At 43.4% G+C, this 21,142-nt stretch overlaps 1 long non-coding RNA gene across 1 annotated transcript in view; it reads left to right on the forward strand.

Annotated features, from left to right (window-relative positions):
- Positions 1-19,390, forward strand: part of LOC116986963 — a 113,966-nt gene extending 94,576 nt beyond the window's left edge. The window contains exon 2 of the long non-coding RNA XR_004415603.1: positions 18,689-19,390. This is a non-coding gene — a long non-coding RNA (uncharacterized LOC116986963). The remainder of the gene's footprint in view (positions 1-18,688) is intronic.
- The last annotated feature ends 1,752 nt before the right edge of the window (positions 19,391-21,142 follow it).

A 21,142-nucleotide genomic window follows, 5' to 3' on the forward strand; every position in this document is an offset into this window, starting at 1 on the left:
AGAGATGTCAAAAGCATAGTGGTTGGCGCTGCTCCATGTATTTCCCTTGACACAATGGATCAATGGTGTTTTATCTGTCACATATACAACTGCACAGTGAAATTCGTTTTGCATACATTACACATGCAGGCGCCGTCATTTTTGGTGCCATTATTCACAGTCCAAAGTGCGATCCGCCCGCGCGCTCGATGTACAGGAGCAGTTCCCGTGAACCGACATCCCTCTCCTCTCCTTGTCCAGCCATCTTTGTGTCCCGGGGGCGCCTCCTGCAGCCGACCTTGAAAACACATTGTCCCGGTTCACCCCCCTACCGGCACTTGTGCCTCTCGCCCAACGTCTCCATCTCCTTCCCAGTCCCGTGGTCTGCCAATCCTACCGGCTGGTTCCTTGTCCCGCCGGGCCTTAGAGTAGGCCTCAATGAGCCTTCGGGCAGGTTCCCAATCCCGTTGGACAATAGACAATAGACAATAGGTGCAGGAGTAGGCCATTCGGCCCTTCGAGCCAGCACCGCCATTCAATGTGATCTTGGCTGATCATCCACAATCAGTACCCCGTTCCTGCCTTCTCCCCGTACCCCTCAACTACATTATCTTTAAGAGCCCTATCTAGCTCTCTCCTGAAAGTATCCAGAGAACCGGCCTCCACCTCCCTCGGAGGCATAGAATTCCACAGACTTATAACTCTCTGTGTGAAAAAGTGTTTCCTCCTCTCCGTTCTAAATGGCTTACCCCTTATTCTCAAACTGTGGCCCCTGGTTCTGAACTCCCCCAACATCGGGAACATGTTTCCTGCCTCTAGCGTGTCCAAACCGTTTAAAATCTTATATGTTTCAATAAGATTCCCTCTCATCCTTCTAAACTCCAGAGTGTACAATCCCAGCTGCTCCATTCTCTCAGCATATGACAGTCCCGCCATCCCGGGAATTAACCTTGTAAACCTACGCTGCACTCCCTCAATAGCAAGAATGTCCTTCCTCAAATTAGGGGAGCAAAACTGCACATAATACTCCAGGTGTGGTCTCACTAGGGCTCTGTACAACTGCAGAAGGAACAGGGTCCAAAGAGTCTTCGAGCGGGTTCCTGGTCCCGTCTGTCGATGAGCCTTCGGCCGTTTGTTCCTGACCCCCCCGAGCCTTCGGGCAGACCCGGACCAGCTTTCAGGGAGGTTCCCAATCCCGCCGTCCAACGAGTCTTTGGGCAGTTTCATGTTCCCTTCGACCGACGAGCCTTCGGGCGAAGTCCCGCCGACTATGGTAAAGATGATGCCCTCAGATTCAGATGCTGCTCCTCAGTCATTGGGAGGAGGTGATGGTTAATGCCCCTGTCCCACTTAGGAAACCTGAATGGAAACCTCTGGAGACTTTGTGCCCCACCCAAGGTTTCCGTGCGTTTCCCGGAGGTTGCAGGTGGTTGCCAGAGGTTGCAGGTAGTGGAAGCAGGTAGGGAAACTGACAAAAACCTCCGGGAACCGCACGGAAACCTTGGGTGGGGCACAAAGTCTCCAGAGGTTTCCGTCCAGGTTTCCTAAGTGGGACAGGGGCATTAGGAGGACCCAGCCAAGACCTGGCAGACAACAAAGGGACCCTCTCCTCCCAATAGCCCAGAGATTCCTAGATATTGCTAACACCCATAAAAATTAGTTGTGTGGTATATATTTTTTAAACTTACTTTGGCTTGTTTGGTACGCTTTCCAGCTGAAAACCCTAAATATTATTAAAGCATCACCTATCCCCTGCATTCTTTGGTTTGCATTTATGTCTCCATCCTGCACTAAATCCCTCCTGTCAGACGTCCGCAGAACTTCAATCAACTTTTCTCTTCAGAAACTCGATTTCTGAAGTGCCATAAATCTATATCTTGGAAAATAGCAACAGGTACTAAAGCAAGTCACTCAACAAAAGAAAGTAAAAATACCGCAGCTGTTCCAAATTCCCCATTTATTCAGAAGACAATTCAGAAGTAATTTTTTCAAAAAATATTGACCTATCTGGTATCACCAATTATTTCTCTCCAGATACTGTTGAATAATATCTGGCATCTTTCTTGTGCAATGTAGTCATAAGAATTAACAACACAAACTCTCCGGTTGCCAATAAGTGACAGCTGGAGACTGCCTAACGTCAGGTACTGGCAGTCAGAATACTCCAGGTGCCTCAATTATATCACATTCGTCGTACAAGCAGGTACCTGTATTAGCAATCGGAATCTTGCAGATATGACTGGATTTTTTTTAGTCTATATCTATCTATCTATCTATCTATCTATATATAATATTAAAACTGTGTGTGTGTGTGTGTGTGTGTTTCTGCCTGACTTGTGGGTGCCAGCCTTTGATTCATTGCTACGCCAACACAAGACCCACAAACGCCCAAATTTTTCCCATTTCGGTAGAGATTTCACTTTTCATTCCAAGTATCCACTCCTCATTAAATTTCGTCGTGTTTATGTACACATTTTTAATAAAATCCTTCTCCCCCCCCACTCACTCATTTTGTCGCCTCCTGCTGGCCAGCGACCATAACGGCTGCTGGCGTCCGCCTCTCGCCTCAAAGACGCCATTTAAAAACAGCCGCACTGCTCAGTGCTCGAATCTTCAGTTGGAGGACCATGTCTCCCGTGGGGGCTACGGGTAGGGAATGGCTGCGTTGGGGGAGCAGACCCAACGGGTCTGCACTTGGTCTAGTATATTACTAAAACTCTCATCTTGTTTGTGAGTCTGTCTGCGTGTGAGTGAACTCAAGAAACTACGCCAAAATGCTACACAATAGCGTGAAAAACTTTGCACCACCTCACTCACCTTTGTCCTCTGGTCAGTCGTATAAAGTTTTGTACACATTGATGTTATATTTCACAAGAAATTTACTTAAAAAGTCAAAATTTGAGAAAAATGTCTTCACTCTTCAGCTATATCTTCAGCTATGACTTCACAATGCTACATTGTTGCAATCTCGGCATACTCAGTCCAGCCAGGCTGCCAGCACTAGAAAGATCATAGAGCTGTGCAAGATACTCCACTCCAGCATAATCCAACGCACTGAGGTGTAGTACGTAACGGAGTGTCACGGCCGCCATTTGTCAATGCAAAACGCTCTATAGTTTTTGCTAGAAAGTGCTGTTGCTATCCCTTTTTTAAATTCCTGGCAGCATGAATGCCAGCACTAGAAAGTCACTAGAACGTCACCTATTCCTTTTCTCCAAAGATGCTGTCTGACCCGCTGAGTTATTCCAGCTTTGTGTCTATGTCATGGATATTGTTTTGGGTTAGGACCCTTCTTCAGACTGATCAAGCTATCCATGTTCTCCAGAGATACTGCCTGACCTGCTAGTTATTCCAGCACTTTGTGTACTTTTTTTGTAAACTAGCATCGACTCGTGAAATATTATAATCTTTATCTTCTAATCTGTTCACACACATTCACTGAAACTGAGAGGAATATGTCCTACAGTCACAAAATTAGAGCTCTAGCTGGAATCTTCCTTGTGAGAAGATTGTTCAGCTGTAGTACAGTTGTACAGGGTCTTGGTGAGACCACACCTGGAGTATTGCGTACAGTTTTGGTCTCCTAATCTGAGAAAATACATGTTTGCCATAGAGGGAGTACAGAGAAGGTTCACCAGACTTATTCCTGGGATGTCAGGGCTTTCATATGAAGAAAGACTGGATAGACTCGGCTTGTACTCGCTAGAATTTAGAAGATTGAGGGGGGATCTTATAGAAACTTACAAAATTCTTAAGGGGTTGGACAGGCTAGATGCAGGAAGATTGTTCCCGATGTTGGGGAAGTCCTGAACAAGGGGTCACAGTTTAAGGATAAGGGGGAAATCTTTAAGGACCGAGATGAGAAAAACATTTTTCACACAGAGAGTGGTGAATCTGTGGAATTCTCTGCCACAGAAGGTAGTTGATGCCAGTTCATTGGCTATATTTAAGAGGGAGTTAGATGTGGCCCTTGTGGCTAAAGGGATCAGGGGGTATGGAGAAAAGGCAGGTACAGGATACTGAGTTGGATGATCAGCCATGATCATATTGAATGGCGGTGCAGGCTCAAAGGGCCGAATGGCCTACTCCTGCACCTATTTTGTATGTTTCTATAGCACTAAGGCAATAGCATGCCATGGCGCATCTCAAATCAAACATTGAAACTTGGCTGCTGACTTATGACCATCAAATATATAAAAATCAATGCCAACAATGGAGGAATCAAGCTTGAATTCTGAAAACTGGTGGTCAAAAAAGATTTATACCTAACTAAAATAATGTTGGTGTTGGTCTTAATTGAAGTGTAAAGGATTGAAAATTCAACTCACTTTAGTTTTGGTTAACCAACAGCTGCAGTTTTCGAACAGATTTTGCTTTCCGTTCCATCACTGATGTTTAAATTAATTTACTCCCGAATCTCTGGATGTGCGTGTGTTTCACATTGCCCCATCCAACCTAACAAATGCCAGCTAGATTATATAGTGCTATATTTGTTTGCAATGAAGGACCATGTTAATGAAAATGGATTCAAAGCGTAATTCAACTGTGGCCATTCTCATTATTGCTATATTTATGGAGAACACTAAGAGCTACCAAATTCCATCTCAAGCAATGCAAGAGAAAAATAAATCTAATCTAATCATTAAGCCTCCATCAAAACATCAAATCGCTCTCCTCGTTGCAAATCAATAGTAGACAGTCCTTATTGCATAGGCCTTTAAGTATCACAACACTATCGCCTGAGTAGTTCTGGTGGATGAGACCATTACATATTAAAAAAGAAGTCTAATGGGCCTGTCCCACATAGGCGATTTTTTTAGGCGACTCGTTTGCGCCACATGTTCGCCAGTGGTCGCCGGGAGTATTCACCTCAGTCGCACAAAAAATCGTAGCGTCTTTCTGGCCGCCGCTTTATTTTCAACATGTTGAAACATTTTTGGTGACAGTGGGTTTGACGGCAATGAGCGTAGGTGCTGTCGTAGGTTGTCGCCAGGATGATGTAGGTTGTCACCGGTTTTTCGGCGACCTGCTACGACTATGACAGTCGCTGGCAGTTGCCTAAAAAATCTCCAAGTGGGGCAGGCCCATTAGCAGTAGATTAATATTTTTGCATCCTAAGTATTAAAACAAATTGTGTAAAAATGTGCTTTTGCCTGTGGAACCTGATACTTACCCTAAACAAAGACACATTAACTCAATATTGATTAAACTGCAGATTACTTTGACTGCAATGCCACATAAGAAGAGGCACAATATCTGAGAAGATTATGGTTAATATTCATACAATGAGTGAACACCAATGAAGAAACACTTCTCACTTCATTATGCTACATTTCAGAGCCATTGAGAGCTGTACTGGGGTGGGAGATTGCAATCTTACATAGAAACATAGAAACATAGAAAATAAGTGCAGGAGTAGGCCATTCGGCCCTTCGAGCCTGCACCGCCATTCAATATGATCATGGCTGATCATCCAACTCGGTATCCTGTACCTGCCTTCTCTCCATACCCCCTGATCCCTTTAGCCACAAGGCCCACATCTAACTCCCTCTTAAATATAGCCAATGAACTGGCCTCAACTACCTTCTGTGGCAGAGAGTTCCAGAGATTCACCACTCTCTGTGTGAAAAATGTTTTTCTCATCTCGGTCCTAAAAGATTTCCCCCTTGTCCTTAAACTGTGACCCCTTGTTCTGACCTTCCCCAACATCGGGAACAATCTTCCTGCATCTAGCCTGTCCAACCCCTTAAGAATTTTGTAAGTTTCTATAAGATCCCCCCTCAATCTTCCCTCCTTCTATGACAAGAATGTCTTTCCTCAGATTAGGAGATTGCAACCTTCACGTGGTCCGCCCTGTTTCGACGAATGCAATCAACCTGGCGTGCGCAATCAAATAAGATCAAATAGAACAAGTTGTCCTACAACTTTAGGCTGTGCACATCATACGCAAGAAGAAGACGAAGAGCTGTACTAATTAAACGTTTACTCTGTGCATCAAGGTCATATCATCATGAGACAAACATAAGCAACAGTGTATTTTCAACACATCCAACACTACAAACGTGACTTATTAAAACAAGAGTTGGTCGGCTCCTGGATAGAGTGAATGTAGAGAGGATGTTTCCACTAGTGAGAGGATCAAGGACCAGAGACCACTGCCTCAGAATAAAAGGACATACCTTTCGAAAGGAGATGAGAAGGAATTTCTTTAGTCAGAGAGTGGTGAATCTGTGGAATTCATTGCCACAGGCAGCTGTGGAGACCAAGTGAATGGATATTTTTAATGCAAAGATTGACAGATTCATGAATAGTAAGGGGTTATGCGGAGAAGGCAGAAGAATAGGGTTGAGAGAGAAAGATAGATCGGCCATGATTGAATGGTGGAGGAGACGATGGGCCGAATGGCCTGGTTTTGCCCTTGTAACTTATGAACTTATGGCAGACACAAAAAGCAGGAGTAACTCAGAGGGACAGGCAGTATCTCTAGAGAGAAGGAATGGGTGACATTTCGAGTCGATACCCTTCTTCAGACTTATGAACTGTACCACTTATCCCGTTCCTACTTTTTAACCTTTCATTGATCCGAATCATTTGAAGGAATACAATTGTAAAACGTTTAGTAAATAATATATCCGAGTGGACTGTATGTACAATATTTAATAATATACATTCTATCCCTTTCAATTGCTTGTCAAGGCTCTATTCCTATGACAAATTGCACTATACCTTCCTCTCTCTTCTCTCTTCAGCATGGCCATCCCCTTTCACTGGGAAGAACAGATGTTTGGGACAAATACGATAAATTCTTGTCTTTGAGAGCCTGACTTCTGCAATCTGGAACGCTAGCTATTTCTCTGAAGAGGCTTTAATCTTACCTGCAAGTGGGTTCTTTGATTTGCCAGAACGGCAATCAGGTCCTGATGGAGATTGATCTGTTCCTCGGTGGCATCATTGTTCTCTCATGACACAAAGTGCTCTCAGGCTACAGTTAACAAAGCTCTGATTCAATGAGTCTCAGACTCCGCATCTCTCGGTATGGAAGCTGAAACTTCACCCGTTAGCTCTTATAGAACAAGAAATATCATCGGATCCTGGTTCAAAAGCATATGCCACCAAGGGTGACCAGCGATCCCCATACACTAGCACTATCCCCACACACTAGGCACTTCATACAATTTACAGAGGCCAATTGACCTACAAACCTGTACGTCTTTGGAATGTGGGAGGCAACTGGAGCACCCGGAGAAAAACTACGCGGTCACAGTGAGAATGTACAAGTTTTGTAGAGGCAGCACCCATGGTTAGCATCAAACTCGGGTCTCTGGCCCTGTAAGGCAGCAATTCTACCACTGTGCCACTTTTGATGATTTACCCTATTGATTCTGCACAATTGTTGAAGCGTCATACAGTCACATGACAACATATACACTGTAATACACAGGCCCATTTGTCCAACTCATCCACTTTGCCCAAGATACCCATTGAAGCAAGTTCCATTTGCCTATGTTTGACCCATATCCCTCTAAATTTTTTCTATCTGTTCACATGACCAAATATCTTTCAAATATTGTCAATATACTTCCCACTTCAACCACTTCCTCTTGCAGCTTTTTCCATCTGTGTGAAAAAGTTGCCCTCAGGTCCCCATTAAATCTTCCCCCTCTCACCTTAAACACGTGTCCTGCAGTTTTTGTTTCCCGAACCCTGGGAAAAGACTACACATTGACCCTATCTATGTCCCTCTTCATTTTATATTTCTCTAATAAAATCACCCCTCAAGTCACCTAAGTTGTAAGGAATAAAGTCCTAGCTGAGCACATTTATTTTAATGTCTGTTACTTTGGCTTCTATGTTTTTACAGTTCTTATCTTTTTATATATTGTTCAATTTCACAACCTTTCAAACTGAATCCCCTCATACATGGACAGGACTGGTTTGGAGGGATATGGACTAAACCGGGCAGGTGGGACTAGTGCAGCTGGGACACGTTGGGCCTGTTTCCACGCTGTATGGCTCTATCCCTCTCTTTCAATTCATCTTTCATTTCCTTCATCATCCAGAGCATTGGCTCTGGTTATCTTCATTCTTCCCATGATGGGGATGTGTCTGAGTTGTACCAAGACCACCCCCTCACAAAAAAACATGAAATTACAGTTTTGTCTGCCAATCCCAATAACTCTATCCAAATCTACTGATTTGGTGCGACAACTCGACAAAGTTAAAATAGGAAATGCTGGAAACACCAATCTGGTCTGACAGCATCTGTGGAAAGGAAACTTATAATTTCAGGTTGGGGGGGGGGGGCATATATGAGAACTGGGGGAAAGAAAAACAATTCCGTTTCTGGTGGTAGAGAAAAAGGGGAATTGATGGGGAAAATAAATATCTCAAGTTCACGAGTTCAAGAGAGTTTTTTGTCATGTGTCCCAGATAGGACAATGAAATTCTTGCTTTGCTTTAGCACACCAGAACATAGTAGGGCATCTGCTAAGGCATTTAAGTCAGCACCCTTTATGTGGCGCCCATTTGCATACCTTGGCAACGAATTTCACTGGGACTTGTCGCATGTGGCAATAAAATATTAATTCATTCATATAGGCAGTTACATCCACATTAAGTTCCTTTATTTGGGAAATGCATTGTTAACAGCAAGGCTATGGGGCATGTCCCGCTGAGTTTAAAAAAAGCTGAGCCAAAAGTCAGGCTGGACAGTTTGGACAATTGGCTAGAAGGTTTTGACACAGTCAGAAAAAAAAGAGTTTCCTAAAGTTGAAAAGTTTGCTATTGATCACAGAAGGCAGCAACGTGCCCAGACAGAAGATGAAGTGTTGTTCCTCAAGCTTGAACTGTAACAGAGGCCACAGGTTGGAATGTCAGGCACAAATGGAATGGTGAATAAAAGTGGCAGACAACTCGAAGCTCAGGGTCACTCCTGCAAACTGAACAAAGTGCGCTGCAAAATGATCTCCCAATCTACCTCTGGCTTCCACAATGTAGTAGAGAGCCACACCGCGACCATCAATTGCAGTAAGCTAGATTGGAAGAAGTTGTAAGTGAGTTGCTACTGGGGGGACTGTTTGGATCTCTGGACAATGGGAACGGAAGAGGTGAAGGGGCAGGTGTCGCATTTCTTGAGCACAGGGGTATTCTGGAGTGAACAGAAGAGCAGATCGGGGAGTTACTTATGCCCCTGTCCCACTTAGGAAACCTGAACGGAAACCTCTGGAGACTTTGCGTCCCACCAAAGGTTTCCGTGCGGTTCCCGGAGGTTTTTGTCAGTCTCCCTACCTGCTTCCACTACCTGCAACCTCCAGCAACCACCTGCAACCTCCGGGAACCGCACGGAAATCTTGGGTGGGGCGCAAAGTCTCCAGACGTTTCCATTCAGGTTTCCTAAGTGGGACAGGGGCATAAGCGAACAATTCCTTCAAATTGCTGAAAGGGGAGGGGATGGAAATGCATTTGGTGTTGCATCCCATTGCAGCTGGTTGAAATTGTAAAGCAAGATCCAGAAATGTCACAGTTTTAATTAAGGATTCCAGGCTTGATATTTTAACCATTTCTCTGGGTTGGGAGATTGCAACCTTCACGTGGTCCACCCTGTTTCGACGAATGCAATCAACCTGGCGTGCACAAACAGAAGATCATACAGAACAAGTTGTCTTACAACTTTAGGCTATGCACGCCTTACGCAAGAAGAAGAAGAACCATTTCTCTCTCCACAGATATGTTTGACCTGCTAAGTTTCCAGCTTTTTCTGTTTTAATTTCAGATTTTCAGCATTTGCAGTCTGTTATTTATTTTCAAATACACAAGCAGGCAGCACGGTGGCGCAGCAGTAGTTGCTGCCTTACAGCGCCAGAGACCCAGGTTCGATCCTGATTATGGGTGCTGTCTGTACAGAGTTTGTACGTCCTCCCCATGACCTGCGTGGGTTTTCTCTGGGAGCTCCGGTTTTCTCCCACACTCCAAAGACGTTCAGCTTTGTAGGCTAATTGGCTTGGTAAAATTGTACATTTTCCCTAGTGTTAATGTGCGGGGATCGCTGGTCGGCGCGGACTCGGTGGGCCGAAGGGCCTGTTTCCACGCTGTATCTCTGAACTGAAGATTGTTAAGGATTTGGATACGCTAGAGGCAGGAAACATGTTCCCGGTGTTGGGGGAGTCCAGAACCAGGGGCCACAGTTTAAGAATAAGGAGTAAGCCATTTAGAATGGAGACAAGGAAACACTTTTTCTCACAGAGAGTTGTGAATCTGTGGAAATCTCTGCCTCAGAGGGCGGTGGAGGCCGGTTCTCTGGATACTTTCAAGAGAGCTAGATTGGGCTCTTAAAAATAGCGGAGTCAGGGGATATGGGGAGAAGGCAGGAACGGGGTACTGATTGGGGATGATCAGCCATGATCACATTGAATGGCGGTGCTGGCTCGAAGGGCCGAATGGCCTACTCCTGCACCTGTTGTCTATTGTCTATTGTCTATTGGGACGACAGATGGCACAATGGGCTAAGTGTTCGGCTGGCAACCGGAAGGTAGCCGGTTCGAATCCCGCTTGGAGTGCATACTGTTGTTGTGTCCTTGGGCAAGACACTTCACCCACCTTTGCCTGTGTGTGAATGTGTGTGAGTGATTGGTGGTGGTCAGAGGGGCCGTAGGCGCAGATTGGCAGCCACGCTTCCGTCAGTCTGCCCCAGGGCAGCTGTGGCTACAGAAGTAGCTCACCACCACCGAGTGTGACTGAGGAGTGAATGAATAATGCGATGTAAAGCGCCTTGAGTATTAGAAAGGCGCTATATAAATCCCATCCATTATTATTATTATTGAACAAGTTTGCCTTGACGTTTCCGAAGGAAAAACTGATCCTATTAATTCCAGAATATATTTTAACAGCAAAGAAGGAAAGCGGTTTATGGAAATAATCTCAGAAGGTAAACAATCAACACATGTAAAAGAAGGAACTGCAGATGATGGAAAATCGCAGGTAGACAAAAATGCTGGAGAAACTCAGCGGGTGAGGCAGCATCTAAGGAGAGAAGGAAATAGGCAACGGGATAAAATGTAAAAATATGTAAAAAATCTCTTCTGAACTGCAAATCCTGCACGATCTATTGGGAGGACTGTGGCTTGATGAGTATTCAATCTAAGTAGTGTTATATCAAGCGGTGTCTATGGTATTATAAAAATAGCAGTGTTTGTCATGGTAATGTTATTGATATTTGTTATTGTCAGGTTCCATGCCATACAGGCAGAAGGCTCCATGTGGGAAACTAAAAGCTATTTGCATTAACAGACGTGGATGAAACAAGGTTTATTTTATGGTGCCACTACACATTCTGCTTTCATCGTAAAGCAGCACATTTGTTGGATAATCCATTAAAAAAAATATTGTAACATCTGTGCTTCTTCTAATAGCAATTGTACCACATGGGTCTGAGAGGTACAATTATGCAAAGCACTTATCATTTTATTGTTACTCAGGGAACTGAACTAATTTCAATGTAAACAAAGAAACTGTGGTGAAATAAAGCTGAGCAAAAAGAACTGGAGGAAACCATTTAGCCCCACCCTCCCTACTAGCCCATCAGCAATCCAATTAGATCATGGTCAGTCAGGTAGTTATTGCCATACGTACAAGTACAGTGAGATCGAGGCAAAATGAAATTCATGCTTGCAGCAGCATCGAAAGGCGTATAGATGCAAACAACACACAAAACGTGTTACACAGAAATTATTCATAACAGGGAGAAGAAGAAAAAGACGAAAACAGTGCAAAACACAATTGGAAAACAAGTCCATGATAGTGCAAAAGGTGGTCCATTGTATTCAGTTGCTGAGGGAGGATGAGCGTTGAGTGGGGCCGTTCAAGAACTTGATGATTACAGGAAAGTGATTGTCTGGGACTTCATGCTTCAGTACTTCCTGCCCGATGGGAATAATGAGAAGAGGGCATGACTTGGACTGTGAGGATCCTTGATGATAAATGCTACCTTTTTGAGTCAACACCTAACGTAGATGCTTTCCATGATGAGGAGGGCAGTGCCCAGAATAGTTGGGCTGATTCATTCATGAGCCATCGTGATCTTGTTGATTACTCCATCCATTTGCCTTTATTGAGTCGGTATGCTTTATTAGCCTGATCTATCAGTAACAGGCTTAATGCAAAATTTCATAAACACTCATATGACAGTGCTGACTTTAAGAACAGGAGTTTCTTTACAATCACAAGAAGCTTTGGAAATGTTGGCTTTCCAACGCGCAGTGCATTGTAAATTGCCATGGTATTTCAATGAGTATCGCTTGAATGAATATCAGATTTTAGTTAAGTTTAGACATACAGTCGGAAACAGGTCCTTCGGCCCACCGAGTCCATCCTTGGAAATCATTCATCACAGCAACACCTCACACTGAATCACATCTTCACTTCCCACCTTCAAGGGAATATAATAGTTCATACATCAGCACGGTGGTGCAGCAGTAGAATTGTTGCCTCACAGCGTCAGAGAACCAACTTCGATCCTGACTACAGTCTGTACCTTCTCCCCATGACCTGTGTGGGTTTTTTTCCGGGAGCTCCAGTTTCCTCCCGCATTCATAGAAACATAGAAACATAGAAAATAGGTGCAGGAGGAGGCCATTCGGCCCTTCGAGCCGATTCAATTCCAAAGATGGTTTGGTAAAATCATAATTTGTCCCTGTGTAAGATAGTGTGCAGGGATCGCTGGTCGGCGCGGACTCAGTGGGCTGAAGGGCCTCTTTTCGGCACTATATCTCTAAACTAAACTAAAATCTCATGTGAAATCTATCTACTTGCAATATTCATTTAAATACAGTAGCGATGTACAATGCACTGAGCCTTGGGATGCCAACATTTCCAAAGCTTGTAGTAATTGTAAAGAAAGCAAACTTTTAAATTGTCACCACCACCAAAGTAACTTTAGAAGAAACTGATCCATTACAAAATTGTAAGACGGAACAGAGTGCTAGAAAATATGCAAGTTACAGTAACCAGCAAAAAGGTTTGCTATTTTTAATATTGTGATTTTTACAGCTTTCTTAAACCATCAAAAGTCAATGAGCTGTTCAGCTTTTTTTGAGTTTGTTGAACAAGGTGAAATTCATTTAGGTCCAAAATTATTTATATTGACTATTGATTTTTTTTTTTCCCTGGCAATAAAAAACGATTTAATGCAGCTTTGCAGCCAGCAAATAAACTGTGGCTGAATACACCATTCTACCTACCTGTGCATATCGGTCAGAACATCTTGTGCAGTAATACCTTATAATGCAATTAATTTCTGTCCTTTCATGAGAAGATTACAAAACAAAATTATTGCCAGTTTTTTTCCCTTGTTGGGAAATAAACAATAGGGAAGTGTATTCAATGGTCAAAATTCCTTTGATAATTTGTGAAGCTTATTTCCAAATTAATCCAAAGCACTGAAACCATTGAAGATTGTGGACCAGTGAAACTGCAGCACTGGGCTTGCATACCGTGCTGCAAAAAGACCGCCAGCAGGATTATTGGTGCTCCACTCCCTTTCCTGCTGGACATATACAGGAAGATTCAGATTCAGATTCAGATTCAATTTTAATTGTCATTGTCAGTGTACAGTACAGAGACAACGAAATGCATTTAGTATCTCCCTGGAAGAGCGACATAGCAAATGATTTAAATAAATAATAATAAGTGATAATAAGTGTCCGGGGGGTGGGGGGGTGATTGGCAGTCACCGAGGTACGTTGTTGAGTAGAGTGACAGCCGCCGGGAAGAAGCTGTTCCTGGACCTGCTGGTTCGGCAACGGAGAGACCTGTAGCGCCTCCCGGATGGTAGGAGGGTAAACAGTCCATGGTTGGGGTGAGAGCAGTCCTTGGCGATGCTGAGCGCCCTCCGCAGATAACGCTTGCTTTGGACAGACTCAATGGAGGGGAGCGAGGAACCGGTGATGCGTTGGGCAATTTTCACCACCCTCTGCAATGCCTTCCGGTCGGAGACAGAGCAGTTGCCATACCATACTGTGATGCAGTTGGTAAGGATGCTCTCGATGGTGCAGCGGTAGAAGTTCACCAGGATCTGAGGAGACAGATGGACCTTCTTCAGTCTCCTCAGGAAGAAGAGACGCTGGTGAGCCTTCTTGATCAGAGTTGAGGTATTGTGGGTCCAAGAGAGGTCATCGGAGATGTTGACTCCCAGGAACCTGAAGCTAGAAACACGTTCCACCTCCGTCCCGTTAATGTGGATGGGGGTGTGCGTGCCGCCCCTGGACTTCCTGAAGTCTACAATGAGCTCCTTGGTCTTCTTGGAGTTAAGGGCCAGGTTGTTGTCAGCGCACCATGCTGCTAAGTGCTGGACCTCCTCCCTGTAGGCCGACTCATCGTTGTTGCTGATGAGGCCAATCACCGTTGTATCATCTGCATACTTGATGATGGTGTTAGTACCATGTACAGGTGTGCAGTCATAGGTGAAGAGGGAGTAGAGGAGGGGGCTCAGCACACAGCCCTGTGGAACGCCGGTGTTCAGGGTGAGGGTTGAAGAGGTGTGCTTGTCTAACCTAACAGACTGGGGTCTGTTGGTTAGAAAGTCCAGTATCCAGTTGCAGAGGGAGGGGTCGATGCCCAGGTTACCGAGTTTGGTGATCAGTTTTGATGGTATAATGGTGTTGAATGCTGAGCTGTAATCGATGAACAGCATTCTTACGTAAGTGTCTCTGTTGTCGAGGTGGGAGAGGGCGGAGTGAAGTGCCGTTGAGATGGCATCCTCCATACTCCTGTTCTTGGGATGTATCAGCAGAGCCATCTCCATCATCAAAGACCCCTACCACCCATCGCATCACATATTCTCCATCCTGCCATCTGGGAAGAGGTACAGGGGCATTAGCTGCAAAACCAGCAGGATGCTCCTCAGCTTCTTCCCGCAGGCTATAAGACTGATAAACGGACTTTGCCCCCTGCCAAAGTTTCACGCACCAACCACCAACCTGGACACACTGCAGCAGAGCCACTGTCGTGCCACTGCCGATCGGAACGCCTGTTGATGTTTAGTAGAGAGTAGAGTGTTTAATTTGTTCACTCTATCTTCTTGCGTTGATGCTCACAGTGAGATATGGACTTAGACCCCTAAATCCCTTCGTACATCAATACTGTTCAGCATCTTGCCATTAATTATATATTTTCCCCCTACATTCGATCTCCCAAAGTGCAACATAGAAACATAGAAAATAGGTGCAGTAGTAGGCCATTCGGCCCTTCGAGCCTGCACCGCCATTCAATATGATCATGGCTGATCATCCAACTCAGTATCCCATCCCTGCCTTCTCTCCATACCCCCCTGATCCCTTTAGCCACAAGGGCCACATCTAACTCCCTCTTAAATATAGCCAATGAACTGGCCTCAACTACCTTCTGTGGCAGAGAATTCAACAGATTCACCACTCTCTGTGGAAAAAATAATTTTCTCATCTCGGTCCTAAAAGACTTCCCTCTTATCCTTAAACTGTGACCCCTAGTTCTGGACTTCCCCAACATCGGGAATAATCTTCCTGCATCTAGCCTGTCCAACCCCTTAAGAATTTTGTAAGTTTCTATAAGATCCCCTCTCAATCTTCTAAATTCTAGCGTGTGAGAGTGGCAACACCTCTTGAGTGGCTTGGATTAATCTCCAAGCACCATTTCTCCACCCATTTCTATTGCTGATCTTTATCCTGCTATGTACTTTGGCAGCCTTCACCAGAATCCACGACCCCAGCAATAACGGTGTAATCTGCAAACTTAGTAAACAACCCATCGTTCACATCCATTTTACTTATATATTTTACACACAACAGAGGTCCCAGCACAAATCCCTGCAATACTCCACTGGTCAGAGACCTCCAGTCTGAATATTGTCCGTACACCACCTTGTCTTCTATCAGTAAATTAGTTCTGAATCCATGTGGCCAAGTCGCTGTTAATCATGTGCATCTAATTCTTCTGGATCAGCCTACCAGGGGGGAATTTATCAAATGCCTTACTGTGGACAACATTCATCGCCCAACCCTCATCGGTCACCTTTGTTACCTCCTCAAAAAAACTTGATCAAATAAGTAAGACATGACCTGCCGCGTACAAAGCTGACTGTCCCTAAGAAACCAATTCTCGTACAAATGGGTGAAATCCCTACCCTGAAGAATCCTCTCCAATAGCTACCCTCTAATGACGCAAGGCTCACTGACTTATAATTCCCTGAATTCTCTCCACTTCCCTTCTTAAACAAAGGAACAACATTAGCTACTCTCCATTCCTCCGGGGTCTCATCTGTGGCCAAAAAAATATGCAATGATCTTCATCAAGTTTCCCGCAATTTCCCCTCTTGCCACTCTCAATAACATGATCCCATCAGGCCCTGAGGATTTATCCACCTTAATGCGCTTCAAGCACCCCAACATCTCCTCCTTCTTGATCTCAAAATGCCCTTGCATGTTAGTATTCTCCACACTGATCTCACTGTCCCACATGTCACTCTCTTTGGTGAAAACAGATGCAAAGTGCTTGTTTAGCAGCTTGCCTGCATCTGACTTCGAGCACAAATTTCCTCCTTTATCCTTGAGTGGTCCTACCTTCTCCCTGGTCCCCCTCCTGTTTTTAAGGGAAGGTATAAAAAGCCTTGAGATCTTCTTTAATCCGACCCACCAAAACCATTTCATGGCCCCTTTTAGCCCTTCCAATCACCTTTCCTCCTTGTTTTATATTCCTCTAAGGCCCTGTCTGATTTCATCTTCTAAACCCCCTGCATACACTTCCTTTTTCTTTTTGACCAAATGTAATACAACCTAAAACCTCAACCCAAAAACAGCAGAGTGGAACTTCTTGCTAGGTCCTTCGCAAACTTGCTTGCAACATTGGCACCTGTCTGCAATCTTAAACATTCTTTTCTTCTGCCAAGTCAGAAAGGTAAGGCAAGCAGGGAAGGAACATTTAGAAAAATCTTCCTGTGGTGAAAATTACACTCCAGAGACTGATTATACATCAAATGAATTTATCTTGCATCAGTCAAGCTGCACGTTTCAGACCCAAATCTATTTCCGTTAACATTCATTAGTGTATGATGTTCAGTCACTGTGAAGGATTGATGCCTGGGAATCTATAAGCATGTTATTTTTAATTTGTAATGGGATAACATATTTCTGAAGGTTTTAGAAGATATTATACTAAGACTTGCAGTAGGTCTTAAAAATGTCAGCAATATGTATGGATGTTAATATAACTAAAAGCACACTTGTGCAAAACCAATTTCAGAATCAGGCTCTGGTGGAAGGAACTGCAGATGCTGGCTTACACTGAAGATAGACACAAAATACTGGAGTAACTCAGCGGGACAGGCAGCATCTCTGGATAGAAGGAATGGGTGACGTTTCGGGACTGGACATCTATCCAGAGATGCTGCCTGTCCCGCTGAGTTACTTCAGCATTTTGTGTCTATCTTCAGAATCAGTCTGTCATGTACATGACTTGTTCTTAAGAGACCGCAACAAACACTAGCAGCAGGTTCATTAGACATAAGAGTGTTGTTAGTCTGTTAGGACCAATTATGTCCTTCTTCCAATGTATTTCATGTCACTTTGCAAACAGCTAAATATGGAAAGCATCTCTCGATGTTTTTTTTATCTTCTGTAAATTCCACTAGTTTTCATTTCAGATTCTGAAAATCTGTATTGGTGACGACGATGGTTTAGTGTTATCTCTGTTACCTCTGAGGTTTGTCGGCTCTAGACCAACAGATTTGAGTACATTAACGAGCTTTATTCTCTGATCCAGAACTAAACAAATATTGTTGCAACTACTGTCCTTATATCAAGAAATCATTTATGACTATGTTAGTGAGAAGGTTTTGGTTATACCAAGGTTACATCAAGGTTACAACTTGCTTCCTCATCAACACTGACATAAGGTCATAAGTGATAGGAGCAGAATTATGCCATTCGGCCCATCAAGTCTACTCCACCATTCAATCATGGCTGATCTATCTTTCCCTCCTGACCTCTTTCTCCTGCCTTCTCCCCATAGCAGTGATTCTATTCTAAAAGGAGCATGGGATTTGTCTATTGTACTGAAAGTAATTATGGCTCAAGTATCATCACCAGCAAGCCTTCTGGTGCCTACCTCATTATATTTGTATAAGTTCCCCGTATAAATTGGTTGCTGCTTTTACTCGATTACAAAAGTTAATATATCTCAAAATGTTCTTAATTGGCAGGAAAGCATTTTCAGTTACCCAGAGGCCATCAGGGGCACTAAATACAAATCTTTGCATATAAAGCCTGAACTTAGAAAGCGCATAAAACATTCTTGAGATGCTGTGTATGAAAATAATACCACATTAATAATACCATACCAGTGTTATGAATGACACCTTCACTTTTCCAGAGGGAGAAACCTATGGGCAATCGCTATCATGCGCCATTCATCCTGCAAAGTGAGGTGTTATCTATGGGATTTAATTGAGTAATCTTACCTTATTGTTTCCCAGAAACAGTTAGACAGGTACATGGATGGGACAGGTTTGGAGGGATATGGGCAAAACGCAGGCAGGTTGGACTAGTATTGATAGGACATGTTGGTCAGTGTGGGCAAGTTGGGCCTAAGGGCCTGTTTCCCTGCTGTATGGAATATGTTTCCTATGACTCTAATGCAATCTCTGTCTCTCAAATCCTGAAGGCACTATTTATTTACTTTTCAGATCTACGTCTTGCTGATACCATGCACCGACTCGCATAGGCGATGCCCCAATTTACATTTGCCTGCTTCTGTGGACTCCATGGCCTCTGCAATTCTAAGGAAAAGAAGGAAAAGCATGGATCGGAACGGGAAACATCTGTGTAGAAATGGACTCAGGATTATGGTATACTCAGCCTGGCCCCGCCGTGCACAGTGGGGCAACTGTATCTCTTGGAATCCAACGTGATGCTCTTACCCCAAAATTATAAAGGGGGTATGAGTTTGTCAAATGCAGTCCATTGAGAGAAATACCTTTGTCCTGCAGACCAATTGGAGGGTGCAATGAATGTCTATTTTGCATTCGCTACCTCTGGAAAATGGGTCAAGCTACAAGTTATATCATGAGCACATGATTTACAAAGCTCCACAAAAAGGAACACCACAAATCTTGTTCAAAATAGTGTTATCATATTCTCTCATCCTACTCATTCATGTATTCATGAGTGGCAATGCAAGATATCCAAAATGTTTTGCGTAGGATACGGACTATGCTAAACTTTCACTTAAATACCTTAAATACCTTTTAGTATTTTTGGATGAGGAGGTGGTTGAGAGCTTGGAGAAATAAGATTATGTTGCTGCTTTTGTGATTCAGTGGTCTGGGTTAAAGATCTGAACATGTCAGAAGGACTTGGAAAATATATACTTGGGTAATTAAATAAAATTTGGAATAAATAATTGTCATCCATAATGACAACCTTGACACTTAACCATATAACCATATAACAATTACAGCATGGAAACAGGCCATCTCGGCCTATCTACATGTCCTATCTACACTAGTCCACTTCCAGACTGTTGTAAAAATCCACCCAATTCATCAATGTCTTTGAAGATAAAATAAATCTGTTGTGATTTACATGACTGACAAAAAGTGGTTGACTCTTAACTGCTCTTTAAAATTGCCTAGTAAGCCAATTGATTGAACCAAATTTGTTTTGCAATGGAAAAGAAATGCTGCACTTTGCCAGAGAAGAGTCAGTTACTGCAGTGCCGGTCAATATGCTGACGGAATCCGATACGCCTGTATCAGCAACACTCAACTGCCACCAAAAATGGAATTAGACGCGTGCTAGTTCCCTCTGGAATGAAGAGCTGTGATAGAGAACAGTGACTTCACCATGATCAATTGGAGAAGCGGTAAAGTATGGAGGTTCCCTCCGTACGACAATTGCCAATGCTGCAATCAAATGACGTCAAGTTTGAATGAAGTGAAATCATCTTTTCTGCTGCTTGTAGAAGTGTCCAGAAGACTGACTTTTAATTCTGAGTGTTTTTCCACATATATTGGAAGTGGAAATCAGATGTTGTCAGACTGTGCCATTGAATGTTTCCTTTAATTATTAAGATGATGCATTCAGGTTTTGACATAATTTTGAGGTTCAAATTATGTTTATTATTGCTCAAGCATCATCTCAAACAGGATTGATACCATCACACCAGCTTTTCATACCATCAGCAGCACTTACATATGGTATATGTTTTTTTTAGGTTTTGAGTCAATGCTATCCAACCTTTTGAAATGAAGTGTGGCAAGTTATAACAATGTTGCTGCAGCCCCCCCCCCCCCCCCCCCCCCCCCCCAATTTCCTCATCCTGCAAACATCAGGTTTTGAAATGTGCAGAAAATCATTTTTAGCTGACAGGCTTTTTTTTTAAAGCTTTTAAGCAGATTCGCTGATCAGTATTCATCAGATTCGGCAAATTCCATTTGCTACATTGGAACAGACTGCAATGCGGGGTGCACTTGTACTTTTCACATTTGCAGAGATCAGTTGGATCAGATGGTTTATTTCTGTGCTGTAAACTCTGCAATTTGAGGCAATTTGAGGCAAAGTATTCCACATAAGAAATGTGCCATACAAAATAACAGCTGAAGAAATGCTTGATCTATTTGGGAAGTATGGACCAAGTATGGAAATACACCTGAGATGCGAGGAACTGCCTATATGGTATATGAAGACAACCTCCAATGGAAAACATTTGCAATAAATTTACTGTTTTATTCATTTCATATTTCTGGGATTATTATATCTGTATGTGTAAAACCTTTAACCTTCCCTTTTTGGCCACTATTACTTTCCACTTCCACTCCTGGAAGCATGTAAAATTCCCAGTCGTCCTTAGGTAACTTATGTAATCGGCCATTATATGAAAGCTTGGCAGTCAAAGAGGATTTTGTTATTTGTAACATTTTCAATGTTTAATTCCTGTACAATTAATCCTCAGCTTTATTGACTAGATGTCTGTCCTTATATTATGCACCCTTCCATTTCAGTTACATTTAATACTTCAGCCAACGTTACATGATATCTTGTGTTGTGATAAATCAAGCAGAGATTAGGAGGCTTCCTTGCTCCATGGGAAACCAGGCAAATTCAAAAGGTCTTTTTTGCTACAGGTACTTTCCACTGGA

This window comes from Amblyraja radiata, chromosome 24 (assembly GCF_010909765.2).
Source record: "Amblyraja radiata isolate CabotCenter1 chromosome 24, sAmbRad1.1.pri, whole genome shotgun sequence".
Taxonomy (NCBI): Eukaryota; Metazoa; Chordata; class Chondrichthyes; order Rajiformes; family Rajidae; genus Amblyraja; species Amblyraja radiata.